Here is a 12,560-nt window from a genome sequence, read left to right as displayed (position 1 = left end):
ATCACAGCAAGCAAGTATGATTCACAATACTATGTCATTTACTGTTACTGTGTCAAATACTGTATTCAGTTGTGCATAATACAACGATGAGAAATCTTTAGATGTTAATGAAAGTACAGGAAGTTTTCATTATTCATATCAGCTTGTGATAATCATTATATGTTCGAAGTTTGACATCAATCAAGCCAAACCGCGACATTAGTTGCGTTTACAAGATTATGTTGCCCTACACCCAGCTGCAAGTCAGAAGTGTATAAAGTCTGACTAATCGCAATGAGTATAGATGTTTAAAAACATGCACGATTTTGCATGGCGACCATGTACCATAAAATGTACCACGTTATCAGCAATCTTTGAAAGCCCACGAGAGAAGTTGCGTTCACGAGGGTCTGTTGAAATATGTAACAACCTGCAAGCAAAATCAGTTAATTTATATCTGATTTAATTATTTGTATGTTTTAAAACCGTTCTATATATTTTTAATTTCATTAAATGACCAAATAATGTAGTTCTTTTTTCTAGGGACTCATACATTTTCCAGAAAATAGTTTGACCTTTACTGTTCATTTTTGGAAACATAAGGCTGACCTGGTTCCCGACCTTAATTCAAAATTAGTAACAGCCACGTGAACAAGTTATTTTAATTTATTTTTATTGTGGGAATAATAACGTTGGATACGTGACCCTCGACTTGTAAATAGCTATTAGTGAAGTAAACAACTTTTATTCTCTGAGTAAAATGATTGGTTCTTATCAAGGACATACAGGGGCTATAAGATATTTTTATATGTAAACATGATTACGTGACCCTTATCCGGGCATCTGTTTTATGTATTATTCAAGTTATAAACCATTGCTGAGAGAGAGAGAGAGAGAGAGAGAGAGAGAGAGAGAGAGAGAGAGATCAGTCTGGGGTTAAAAACGCTTGATGTCAACTCGTTTCCTTCTGTTGCGGCCAGTTTTATAGTCATATGTTAATTTTTCTTCAGATTAATTTTTCAGATTTCATTATATGTCAAAATAAAGTAGTTCTCTTTACTAGGAACTCGTACTTTTTCCGGAGAATAGTTTAACCTTGACTGTTCATTTCTGTAAACACACAAGGCTGACCTGGTTACCGACCTTAATTAAAATTTAGTAACAGTCACGTCAACAAGTTTTTTTTTTAAAATTTATTTTTATTGTGGGAGTAATAAGAGTGAGATCGAGGCTGTATTGAATACGGAACCCTAGGCTTGTAAATAGTTTTAGTGAAGTAAACAACTTGTCTTCTCGGAGTAAAATGATTGGTTTTTATCAAGGTCATATTTGGGCTACGTGATTTTTTAAATATGTAAACATGATCATGTAACCCATTCTGCGCCTCAAAATTACTGTATAGCCATTGTTTTAGGGACATAATCTCAGTCTGGGCTTAAAAACGCTTGATGTCAAATCGTTTCCTTCTGTTGATGCCAGTTTCGAGTTATTTGATAATTTTTCTTCAGGTTATTTGGATTCTGAAAGATTAAGTAGTTTCTCTGGAAATATTTTTGTGCGCATACATAATTCTTAAACAAAGACATTTCTTAAAACTTTTATTTGGATTTCCAACACCAGAGTGTTATTTATTGTGTTTCTACAAGGAACTGTATACAACAACATTGAACAAGATACAACATACGTCATCGCCTTCCATTTTGGATTCTTCACCTGGACTCCAACTTGAATTCATTAAAACATTTTATTATTAGGACTTCTAAAATTTTATTCGTGTATTATTCTTGGAATATTTTTGGATTTAATTCTTAAAACCGTAAGTTCTTATTTTTTCAATTTTACAGTAATTTTCCTGGGAATAAATTATGTGTTATATTTTTCAAAGCTTGTTGTTTTCACTCTTTCTTGTGTTACTTTTTATTCCAGCCTAAACACGGAACATAAGAGCAGGAACACAGGGATGTGTGAATATGTAGATCTTCTAGTGACATTCATAGCATGTAACTTTGCACAGTATCCTATAAAGCGGAGAGAACGCTTGGATTGACAAGACTGTGTGATGGATGGACGGACGAACACTGAAAGTCAGTCCTATCACGGACTTTGTGAGAAAATTATGGCTACTAATATACCAGCCAAGCCAATAAATCAGGTACATTTTCTTACTCAACTGAACATAACTGACTGAAAACAAATGACTTTCTTGAAAGGTCTCTGACACAAAATCAGTTTTGAGAGAGAGAGAGAGAGAGTTTCTCACTCAGTCCAAGACCTGTTCAGGATCAAAGAAATAGTACGTCGACACCAATCACTATGCAGAGGCACATATAGCAGGCTGAAAACATTAGTTATAATCAGTGGCGTCACTCGGGTTGGTGTCACCCAGTGCGGTAGCTCATGGTGTCACCCCCATGATCCTCCTTCCGTAACAGACCATACAGAATCCTTAGTAATGTCATTTTGGTGTCACCTCCTCTGATGGTGTCACCCGGTGCAGTCCGCACCCCCCGCATCCCCCTAGCGACGCCACTGCTGTGCCTGCTAGTCATGTATTTAACTAAACCGAGCAGTGTGTGCTCTGTAAAATTTGCAATTTTTCATTTTGGTGTCACCCCTCTGAGATGGTGTCACCCGGTGCGGTCCGCACCCACCGCACACCCCCTAGCGACGCCACTGGTTATAATGTAAATGGCTGAAGTGGGCTAAGAATTCGTTTGCTATTGTCTTTGCAGTAAACATAATTGTTAACGTTTGGGAAATTTAATACAAGACGCACCCGTTCATAGCACCGGCACTTGCTGCTTAAAATTCGTTCCAACTATGCGGACAAAGGCCACATCAGTGAACAATCTTATATTGGCAAGGCAAAAGGGAATCTTAGATCACCTGAACTATTCCTGGCACCAGAAATAAATGCTAACAAAAGGATATTCCTCTCCATGTGGGTGTAGAATATATATACATAATTGTTAGCAAATTATTGGAATCTAAACGTCCTATACTGGAAAGAATTTCTTTCCTTGGCATGAGTACGATATAACATGTATGAGTCTGATGTCACCTAATGCGTAAAGACAAAAACGAAACAATTCCACATTAAAGGAAGAAACGACAAAGGAACATGGATATGGCGCTGATTTTGAACGTAAGCTAGAACAACCACTATTGTTCACCCACACTCTGGTGACACAATGAACAATAACCATTACTGCTGAAAATGGATAGCAGTCAGTCTTTACATATCAACGAAAACAACTGCCGTTAACACTAGCAGACAATATTGTACATGGTAGTGACAAAGGCAAACATAAACTCTTTACTATACTGATCAAAGTTGTACAATATTGGGGTAAAATGAAAATGATAACAAATGGTCAAGAAGAGTAACGACTGAGCATTTTGAGTCACCAGCAGAAAACATCTGCCATGACTTGTATGGTTACCATCGCCTCCCGTAATAATAGGTACTTGTTAAGTTTTCCATTCGCTTTGATGTTCTCCCGTGATTTGTTCGTTAGGACCATGGCGTTGTCTGTTACATCTGAGATCCTCAAAAGCATTCCAAAATATGTCCTCATGGTACTGGTTAGAATACTGAAAAAAGACAATTTTATCATAATTGTAAATATCGTCGCTGGATATTCTTAATATGTCTTAAATGTTTCACGTTTATATTCCATTAATTACATTCAGCTATTCAATCTCACAATGCATCAAGAAATTGCACTAATTAATGTCTTTGTTTTCTTTATTTACTGCCCGACATATCAAGTTGGAGAGACATAAGCACACATAATCTGTACTTGATAACCTTCACGGCACAGTGTCTGGAAATGGATCTTGATAAAAGAAAGTTAGGTCGTTATTCTGGAAATAAAGCTTGCTGTATTCTGAATTCTGAACATTTGTATCTTTTCCAAACGAAGAGGGACCTGACGAGAAAGGAAGTTGCATTTTGACATAATATTACATATTATTTTATAGCAATGGATCCTTAAAGGTGTATACAAATAACTTAATGAAATAATTTTTTCCTACCCGTAATTTCAATATGCAATTCTTAGCATCTTGTGCTGGCATGTTTCCTTCTTTTTCAAAAATTGTCTCCAATGCTGAAGTTACGCCTGCTGCCATCTTGGCATCACCACATACATATAAATGTCCTCCCTCTAGAAGAATGCTGTTATAAACGTCTGAGCTATTCCGAATTAAGGAATCTTGAACGTACATCTGCAAATAAACAAGATGTCCACCTGATATGAAACAATGTTGCTTGCGTATAAAATTATCAAAGAGACAATCTGCGACTGAAAACACTATGCTCGAGATCATAATAGTAGTTAATATCCAGCTTGTGTTATGCCATCAGACCTACTTTATACGGAAACAGAAAAGCTAATTCTGAAAACAGAACTGTTTGGTATGCTGAAAAGCTAAACAGCCAGTGGTATACTGAACGTTTAAAATTTCACACTTCTCTAGTACCTTCCAGTTTCTAGAGTAAACATAAGTCAAATTGAGAATATAGTTCGAAGTTAAAACATGGTACATGCTGTGCTAATGGATGAATGGAAGGTCGGTTGGGTTGATCGAAATGTAAATTATGTGTGCTTGTGCTTAATAAAATATATCGAAATGCAGCTTGCATGTACTTGCATTTTATCAACAGTGATATCAATGACAACAGCTTATTATCTAATAATATAAAAACTACAATGCTTTTTCAGTATCATTCTGGTGACTAAATTTTTTGGATAAATCGCGTTGTAAATATTGTTTGCTGATTACCATCGTTATGGAACTGACAATCGTACCTTGGGTTTGCCAGGTTCCCTGGAATAAACTGTGTAGACACTGGTCAATACACCGTCCTCCTTGGCCGCCTGCAGATCCTTCCTATATATATCGTCCACCTGGGGCACGCCGCATCCAAAGTACAGATCCATCCTTCCCCAGCCTGACCGAGATTTATCTAAATTTAAGAAACAACTCATCAGAGCATTCTTATTCTCTCTCTATCTCTGTCTTCTTCTTCTTCTTCTTCTTCTTCTTATTATTATTATTATTATTATTATTATTAATTTTAGTATGATTAGTAGTAGTATCATTATTGTTATTATATAAAAATAAGGCAGCAAGCAAACAAAAAAGAAATAAATAATTTACAAAGCAATTTTTGATCATGATTGGGAGATGTTTCAACAAATCAGAATAACTTATTGTGATATATTTAATTGTAGCGGTGGTTTAATGCTTTAAGTGACTTCAATTCTGGTTATATTTGTTAGCATTCTCTTGGTCTTCCTCGTTGAAATCTAATTGAAGTTCCTAAATATAAAATTCTGGAAACTTACATAGGCTTGACGCAGCTGGCATTGCAGCTAGTTTCAGCATAATTATGAAAATCTAAATCGAGAAAACAAAACTGATCGTTCTTCTCACTAAAGGCGGCACGCCATTACAAGGCATTTTCCTTGTTGCACTATTATTACCTGCAGAAGGATACAGTTATATGTATTCAACTACCTACGTTAGAAAATCATGGCACGTTTTTGTGAGTGTGACTTAGTGGAGTATATACATCTTTTTAGTCTCTTTTACACTAATATGACTATGACTGCCGTGTAGATAGGTGTTTCCTATACCTTGTATACATGGCACTGGTAACATTTTCCTCTCGATTTTCCTTTGTTGCCAGAAACTGCGGAAGGGAGCAATACCCGTACCAGGTCCGACCATGATGATCGGAAGGGTGTTGTCCTTGGGCAGGTGGAATGATCGCGCACTGAAAGATAATCAACCTGAGATTGCTTGCCAATATTTTGACAATATGAAGTAAAGGGATCTGCGTCATGACAGATCCATCGTAGTACTTACGGGATAAGCTGCCTATCGCAGTCGTCTTACCATGGAAATTATGTATCGCTCTGTCTGTGACTAGCTGACGCAAGTTTAATATAGTGGTTCAAACATATATATATATATATATATATATATATATATATATATATATATATATATATATATATATATATGTGTGTGTGTGTGTGTGTGTGTGTGTGTGTGTGTGTGTGTTTGTTTCTGCGGGTGAAATAACGTTTGGTTTGTCTCATCTTCATTTATCTCCTTAGTTTCAAAACATTTACCATAACACCAGAAAGTTGTTGCTACGAATGCATAATAATTCTCATTCCATCAGTGTCATCAGAATAGAAACTTTTTGTCTACAATTGGCGAACATTAGACCATTCCTGTAATAAAACATTGTAAACAGACAACTACTAATCGGATTCATCACCAATAACGCATCCTAACGGCGGTGCAACATCAAAAACAACTGTTGCTCAGCTCCAACCATAACCGTTGTAAGTTAAATAATTGAAATTACACTCAGTAAATGCTTGAATGAAATGTGTTGAGACAAATAGTAAGCTTACATTCGGATAAAGCATGGCACAATCGTTCCAGGTGCTATCCTTTTCAGCCATGACGAGCAGACGCCCTCGTGCAATGGTCCCATGCCACCTGAAATTAACCATATAACCATTGCAATAAAATATTTATGGAAATCAATATAAAGAACCTTTAAACAAAACATAAATAATAACTAAGTGATAATCGACCATTACCAAATGTTTCAGACCATAAATGCTTCTTAAAAACGTTTGTAAGAGAATGAGTAGATCGCATGAGAAAAGTCACGCGAATAGTATATGCAGAGAAATTCTTTTGTCAGCATTCAGTCACTAACCGATGTTTCTTTGAAGCAATGACAAATCCATTCATTGCGTTTAGGGTAACACATTATGATATACTCGATACAAAACAGATTAAGAATTTCAACTGTCTTAGTAAAGTAAAGTATACTCGATACAATAGAGTTTAAGAATTTCACTTGTCCAAGTAAACTGTATTTGATAAATGTTTCTAGAATGTATGTTGTCCCTTCTATATCTCGGGTATAGTTATGTATACTATTAAGTTCGCTACATTATTGTTTATCTTTAGAACTTAATTTGTTTCACTTAATATTAGTTCCGAGGATACTAAGAATAATTTACAACGCATTTTCAAATATAACATGGATTATATATAGTTTTGTGTACAACATGCCACATTAAAAAACAACCCTATTTGTAACAAACATCAGAACATTGCGGAGGCCTTTATATCGCGGTCATGATGCACAATATACGATTAAAGTACCGAGGAAATATAATTCCATACCTTGAGTCCTGTACTTGACGACCGCCACCGTAGCGTGTATTTCTCCTGGATAGACCAATGGGGAGGAGCTGATGCTGTAGTACCGCTCTTGCAGTAGAGGAAGCTGCGTCAGAATTAGGGCTGCCGGGATCTTTAGAGATGGAAATTCCTCTAACACTTCCAGAAGATTGGGATATTTTTCATGTTTCCAAACCTCATACATTTCCAGGTTCTATAGTACACGATTTGGATGATGTTATAGGATTCTTTGTTAGCATTTTCAAAGCAACAATTAGGCATATTAATAAATTGTACAACCATTATTCAGTCTGTATCATTGTTCTAAGACAGCGAATGTTTCAAATAAATATTGAAGACAAGGAGATACAAAAGGACTGCTGCAGCCGCCAAAGAAACTTTGAGAGCCTAACGAAAGATAGCGGTAAAATAACGCAAAGATAACTATCCCTTATCTATACTCAAGTGGTTTTGAGTCCTTTTATATTTTAAGGACAGAAAACTGAAAAACGCTGTGTGCGAAAGCGTTCATCGAAAATCCTTTTCCACTGCCCATTGACTATTTTCATTGTTGTGCATTTGTGTGTGAAGTTTCTGTCATTGCTGGCTAATATTTGTCGTGATATTTTATCACGCTCTCATGGCGTGGTGTATCATTCTAGCATGGATTAAAGTGTATACGAACTGTCATGATGATGCAAGGCAACACGAGTATTCTCATACATGTACGCCCACCCAAAATAAACGTTTTCTAAGTCAGATGTACACTTTTTTTGCAGTTTGTTATACGATGACTTTTCCTCCATTGTATTGGGTTCGCACTAGAAAGGACCAAACACTTACATTTGCGAGGTTTTCCAATCCTTCTTTGTCGCAATCTTTAGATGCTTGCGTCCCTAAGATCTTCAAGAAGCTTTGGGTAGGAGGTGTTGTAATGTCCAAATATCTGGACAGGGCTGTCCGCAACGTGCAGACTGGAAACCTCAAGAACCTTTCCCACGATTTCATATTGCCTGGAAGAATAAATACATCAAATAAGGAAAATGTAGTAGGAAACAAAATCATAACAGCCATGTAAGACACATGTTTGCTTCTCCACATCAACCTGAAATAACTAAGAAAGCTGATTTTGTTACTGGATGATGCCTGTCTTCCAGCAAAGTACTCATAAGTTCGCTTCAGCATCTTTGACATCTCATATCCTATTCATGGATACACTGAGAATACACCATGAAATAAAACTTTGGAAGAAGCCATTTATCAACACAAAAAATTAACACAAATCTCTTAGGTTAAGTACATACTGTATGATACGCCACACGTAAATGTTTTTAAATTTCGAAATAATTTATTTTTAAGAAAGCCTTTCTAATAATACCCCTTCTCTCTGTATATATATCCTGGATCTGTGTACAACGAAAGATTATGAACAGTTCTATACTGTGGTAATTCTGAACGTACGTTCCATATAACAATTTAAACTTCTGTGAAAGGGGCCTGAAACGTTTTGTTTAATATCCGTCTTTTTCAGTAGCCGGAAGAATATCATCCTCTGATTTATAGTAAAAATAGCCTTATACTGAATTCCTCATAGTATTTGAAGAAAAATAATAATCTTGTGATAAAAGAAAAGAAAATATTACAGTTCCAAAAAAAAAAAAATGACAACCCCAGCCTGGAAATTAAATGGCCTTATAGCAGATGAATTCGCTCTGGTTATGTTAATTGTTCTATAACGTGCAGTCTACATTTTACGCCGCAACTAAAGTGGGATGTTTAAGCTTACATAAATCTGATACTATGAAATATATTGTGCTGCCCAAAGGACTTGTCGATACTGAAGCCTCTAAGTTTCTAGCTACATTATTAATATAAAAGGCAGGGAAACTCTGAGTGGAATGCCAACACCCCGCCAATATATTTATCCGAGAGAGCCAGTAAACATAAAACACTTCAGCAAACGATAAAATATTTAGAGCACTTGAGAAATCACATACGGTTCAGACAGAAATCAAGTCCATAGACAAAAAATCTTAGGTTACTTCGAAATCTTACAAAGGATTATAAATACTTAACATATTCACATATGCTAGTAAATAACTAAAACATGACTTTTGTTTTGTTTGTTTATTTATTCTTTTCTTGTTTGTTTTTTTCTAATCCGATATTTTTCGGAAAATTGGATTTGGCCCAAATCAGTTTCACAGCATTCCATTTGGCTACAACTTTGGCACGTGACACGTGCCATGTGATTAAAAGATCACAAATATAATTATATTTGATCTATTGACCATTAACTTGTAACAGAGAGAGAACCATTTAACAATAAAACAATATAATTTTTCGAATTACATTTTGTCAAGAATAATCTATATACGTTGTTAATATAACTAAAATCATAAAGAGATTCCTCGGGAATTTTCGTACCTTCCTAACTGACGGAAAAAAATGCCGACGTACAAAAAGAAACAAAAGTACCATGGTAAACTGGTATACCGGTAATACAGAGCACTTTTAATATTTCCACAACTCAATCCCCATTTCCTCTCCTCAGACCGGGCTTTGCAGAGGAAAAACATTTTAGAAGAACACGAAGAAAATTCGCTTTACCTAGTGGAGTTGTACGTAGAGACTGCACCTCTATTTTAATATCCTGGTCGACAGGGGGAGCATTATGCAAGCAGGCAAGGATTCCGTTCACAAGGGCGGGAGAGTTTTCTGCAAATACCGCCAAATGGTCACCTGGTGAATATTGCAGCTCTGACGCCCCCTCCGTGTCAAATCTCACCAGTAAAGTCTGACGACTGCATGAAATGCAAAAGAAAGAATTTTAACGTTTCTTTTATAGATAGCGGAGGTTCGCAAACAATTCGAATACTTTCAAGAGCTGTCATTCAAATCATTACTGTTTTTCATGTGGGTGCAAAATAGGAAACCCAATCATGTACACGATGGCCATCGTGTTAGTGTAGATTAGCAATCTGACGTACGAAAATCTAGAATAGTTATGTTTAATTCCATGTATTAATTACTTTCGAGGACATTCATACCAGTGTATCATAGCCTTAAAGTAGTAAAAGTAAAAAGAAATTAAATACACCCGCCATCGTTATTATCTAATTTGCACAACATTTTGGGTGATAAACATGCAATTGAATGAAAATGTAATTTCACATATACAATATTTTTTGTCTAATTCGAGATAAATCAAATCCTCAGACCTATTAAAATTTAATAGACTCGCGTACTTTAAATTTCATTCATGCAAGAGACCACAAAACGGATTACACTCTTCACAAGAAACAAAATAAAATAAAATGATTCGCGACATATAACTCTGAATCTAAGACGTATACAAAAATAATACCTCGACTCCAAAGGTTGCAGCTGTTTAATCTCGATAAGTCGACATGAAACAACATGCTTCCCGTGTAGCTTTGAAAGACCTAGGTAAAAGAGACATTACACATAATCATTATATATATATATATATATATATATATATATATATATATATATATATATATATATATATATACAAATAATACTATCATATAGATTACTCAATCGGTGTTATATGCACTCGTGCGTAGCAGACACACTCGCATGACGACCTGGTAATTAATTTTCATGTATCTACACAGTCATTCCGGATTCCTATGAAAGAAATTAAGGTATACAGAATTAATTATAGAGAATTATAAACATAAACCAGACATAACGGAAAGTGCTATCCCTGGATTCTAGTGAAGAATGCTTGATAATAGGAGACACAATATTTTAATAGTAGAATTATTTGTATTACAATATTAATTCTGCATACTATTATCAAACATTATTCAATAGAATGTATATATATATATATATATATATATATATATATATATATATATATATATATATATATATATATATATATATATCGTTGTGGGGGCATACTGGTTCATTGGATACTACACAACAATTTATTTATTACAGCAATTATGTAATACTAAGATAGAAATGCACTATTTCTTGTAATGTTGTGATGTTTTATCATTATTTAAATTCGTTACATTACATTTCTCTTTGTCTTATTGTTGGGATGTTCAGAAATGCATATCCATCCAAGACCCATTATTCGTGACTCATATCGCTTGAAATAAATGTTTTCCCTATACCAGATACAATTCAAGAAAACAAGTATTCTAATTCCTGTTTGTGTTGTTACATTCCGGAGATATTTAGAACCTACATTTATTACGCAAACAAATCCTATGTTTCCTTCAAACATGTTACCGTCACAAACATTAGGTGATTTTTCCTCTGTTGGTGTAAGCCTGAACTTCTCTGGAGACCACGTGAGATCTGTCTGAGAGAAAGATCCAAAAACATCACGGAAGGTTTTCTCGTCTCCGACGCAGAATGCCTCGCATGCAACCTAGGTAAATATATTTTCAGCTAATTTAGACTTCGACTGAAACTATAAATTATGCCTTTAAAAATGTACCTAGAAATAAAGGACCAGACGAGAAAAGACAGCTTATGCAGTATGATATACGGGTTAGTTTATGTTGACATTGAGGCCATATTATATTTACGACGTGGTTTTATATGAAAAACTTTTATATAGAAGCATTTATGCAATATGAAATATAGAACATATCTGAAAACTGATATTTCTAATCCATTGAGGATTTTCCATGCAGAGGCAGATGCGACCTCTTGATGAATACCTTATTCACATGAAGTATCATCTCATTTCTATCGAAGAACGTTGTTTCAAGCAAAACAATGGAAGTCATCTATAAACTGTCGTCCTGTTTATCATGTTGTCTGAAGTCATAAAACTAATGTAAGGCCAGTGGAAGTGAATATTCAATTAAAAAATGTAGCAGATAGACTTTCATGATATTTGAGACAAGGACACCAGTAATAACAACAAAAACTGTTGGTTTCTAGTGGAAGAAAATCTCTAGGTTTCTTTATATTCCAAATGGAAGGGAATCGCTAGTTTGCATCTTATTCCGGTCGGAGAGACTCTCTAGTTGTTATCTTGTACTAAGTTTCCAAAGTTTACGTTCATTATGGAAAAAGGCAACAACATGATAATTGCAAGGAAGTTAAGAGCTGCCACTTCCTCAAGTGTCGTTATAACTAGCCAAGATTTAGGGAAGATGTGATTTCTAGTACATTCAGGACAAAGAAAAGAGATGGATGGGAAATTGAGAGCATTTTAAGAATACGCAATATACAAATTGGCCAAATACTGTTCCCAAATAGTATAAGTGACAGGAATAACATTGGTACTTTAATGAGGTCGAGTTTAAAATTACATGAAAATGAGATGTTGCTAGGTTGCCCATCCACGAGAGCAA

General features: G+C 35.2%; 1 pseudogene; it reads right to left on the bottom strand.

Moving 5' to 3' along the window:
* The window catches only part of LOC149806347 (nitric oxide synthase, salivary gland-like), an 83,534-nt pseudogene that overhangs the window by 7,207 nt on the left and 63,767 nt on the right, over positions 1 to 12,560 (bottom strand).

This window comes from Sinohyriopsis cumingii, chromosome 1 (assembly GCF_028554795.1).
Source record: "Sinohyriopsis cumingii isolate HCF-2022 chromosome 1, ASM2855479v2, whole genome shotgun sequence".
NCBI classification, from domain to species: domain Eukaryota; kingdom Metazoa; phylum Mollusca; class Bivalvia; order Unionida; family Unionidae; genus Sinohyriopsis; species Sinohyriopsis cumingii.
Note: the sequence above shows the minus strand (reverse complement) of the source record. Positions and strands in the feature narration are given on the sequence as shown.